The following is a 2,772-nucleotide window of genomic DNA, read 5'->3' as shown; positions in this document are numbered from 1 at the left end:
TTCATACTGTACTCTTGCTTTTCCCTGTTAACGTTTCGATCGCAGAACTGTTTGTAATGATTACCTGTCAAACAGAGCCTGGTAATGGAGGAAATGGCCTAGTGGAATACATCGTCTTTCCATTTCATCTATAGGAACACTAAAACTCCATCGGGCATTTAACGCATCGTCTCAAAACCTAGAACCACATCACAAGAAAGAGAAGAAAGATACCTTTATTTTGATAAGTGGCATGTTTTCATGGATCCTAAGGAAAGCCAGTCTTCCCCATATATTTGACCAATAAAAAAAATATAAATCATGTATCTTTCGTCTCTCTGTTTTAATAATTTTCTATGAATTTGCAAGTGGCTGGATCTCAGCGGTGAAATCATCCAACGGAGGGAAACAGCGCCCCTCTGTCTCAGTATGTATAGTCAATGTACCTGATGCTATCTGGAACTAAAAAGTGTGACATGGTTCCGCTGTAGCATTTGAGTGATTGATGCCAGCAAGCATTTGGCCTCCCTTGAGCTCAACTGTGGGTTGTCCTGGTGCAGAAAAACGCCCTCCTAGGGAGGCCAGTTTGGATATAGCTTCATTCCAATGAAATCACATCCTAAGCAAAACATCATCATTGTCAGACAAACATGTTTGTTTCTGGTCTACTTGTGTTGATGTCCTGCAGTAGCAAGCTAGCTTGCTAAATAAGCCATTTCCTAAGCCATGGATAGAGATTAGTTCTCTGTACAGGCCAATGATTATGACAGCGATTCTGAACTAACCATGAATTCATATATTGTGCCACTGGCCTGAAACGATTGAAGTTCAATATGTAGCCTAGATGCATCCTAGTAGGCTCACTTTAACTAGCTAGCTAACTTAGCTGGTTCATGCAAGGAAGTTAGGCTAGCAAGCATTTGCTCTTTTAATATTTCTCTAGTAGGTTTCCTGAAGAAGAAAGCCTCCCCTTCTATGCCAAAGGTAATAGAACAAATATACTACAGTAATGTCAGTAACACTAGGGTAAATACTACATAATGGTCTACACAGTCTGCAAATACACAATGGTAAATACTATAGTATATACTAAAGTTATACATAGTTAACAATTGTAAATACTGCAGTGTACTACAGTAAATAATATAGTAAATACTACAGTAAAGAATACTGTCATGTTTTGTCATTGGTTATCATGTCTTGTCTCTGTGCTTCCCTTCTATTCGTTTCCCTCTGCTGGTCTTATTAGGTTCTTTCCCTCTTTCTATCCCTCTCTCCCCCTCCCTCTCTCCCTCTCTCGCTCTCTCTCTCTATCGTTCCGTTCCTGCTCCCAGCTGTTCCTCATTCTCCTAACTACCTCATTTACTCTTTTCACACCTGTCCCCTATTTTGCCCTCTGATTAGAGTCCCTATTTCTCCCTCTGTTTTCCGCTTCTGTCCTTGTCGGATCCTTGTATGATGTTCGCTGTTCTGTGTCCTTGTTCCGCCCTGTCGTGTTTTACCTTCTTCAGATGCTGCGTGTGAGCAGGTGTCATAGTCAGCTACGGCCGATGCCTTCCCGAAGCGACCTGCAGTCTGTGGTCGCGTCTCCAGTCATTCCTCTCTACTGACGAGTGGATTTCAGTTTTCCTGTGTTTGCTTTCACCTAGATAATATCCAGGATTATCGCTTTTGTCATACTGGAATAAAGACTCTGTTTTCGTTAAGTCGCTTTTGTGTCCTCATTCACCTGCATAACAAATACTAGAGTAAAGTAAGTATTTATACCATAACATACTATTGTATTTGTTCTATGTGAGGTAGTATGTCTCTGGGAACACAGGCAGTGAGTTAGTACCATCTCACTGCAGCAGGAGGAATGTAGCGAAGACAAACAGGACCAGGGCCTGGCTGGGGGTCACGGACGCTCCCCTCCTTCCCTCCTCCTTCCCTCCTCACAACCACAGGCCGGGGTAATAAATACAGGGCAGAAGCTTCTCCTGACAGCACTAATCCTGAGAGAAGAGGAGGGAGGAGGGAGAAGAGAGAGACAATAATAATCAGTTGGATAAAACACATACTGATCAGTGACCAGGCTTCTGCCTTACAGTGAGAGGAATTAAGTCATAACGTCTTCAGAGTAATGACCTTTCATCATGCAATCATCAAACACAGGAAAAGAGCAGTGATAGAGAGTTTGATATATTAGTATTTCTCCAATGTCATGCTGCTGATGAGACAGGCGATGACACAGGCCGCTAGAATGGATCTGTAAATCACTGACGCGTAGTTGTGTTTTATTGGGCACAGAGGAGAGATGAGCAGGCTGGAGGATGTTCCTTTCTCCCATGCTGTATTCACTGTACACTAGCATCTCCCCAAGACAACCCATACTTTAGAGTGTAGAGCACTCAGCACTGTGCATAGAACACAATACAAAGTTAGAAGAGTTCACTCTTGCATTGTGTTTGTATTTCTGGCATCCCTGTTTCCAACTTCATAGTGTTAGTCAGTTTTAGTTTCTCATAGTGTTAGTTAGTTAGTTTTAGTTTCTCATAGTGTTCTTCTCCAAGTACTGATAGCAAACTAAAAGCAGCCCTTGTTTGTCCGATAATACGATGTGCTGTCAATCCCAAGTAGACAGATCCAGACCAAATAGGATCAGTTCACAGTTTCAGGTAAAAAGTCTAAACTATGCATTCAAAATAAATAAGTAGATGGTTTTTCAATCGCTTTGGTACAATTATTACAAGTATGTGTTAGATTTTCACAACTTTTAGTACAAATCTCAAACCAGATCATCATAAAGCCAGT

The 2,772-nt window shown here is 41.6% G+C and overlaps 1 non-coding gene across 1 annotated transcript; it reads left to right on the top strand.

The window, feature by feature from the left end:
- Positions 1-893: 893 nt before the first annotated feature.
- On the top strand, positions 894-948 carry LOC124015942. The gene has a single exon (XR_006835260.1). It is a non-coding gene; the product is annotated as a U7 small nuclear RNA (small nuclear RNA).
- The last annotated feature ends 1,824 nt before the right edge of the window (positions 949-2,772 follow it).

This window comes from Oncorhynchus gorbuscha, linkage group LG02, assembly GCF_021184085.1.
Source record: "Oncorhynchus gorbuscha isolate QuinsamMale2020 ecotype Even-year linkage group LG02, OgorEven_v1.0, whole genome shotgun sequence".
Classification (NCBI taxonomy): domain Eukaryota; kingdom Metazoa; phylum Chordata; class Actinopteri; order Salmoniformes; family Salmonidae; genus Oncorhynchus; species Oncorhynchus gorbuscha.
This window is presented reverse-complemented; position numbering and strand designations above follow the sequence as displayed.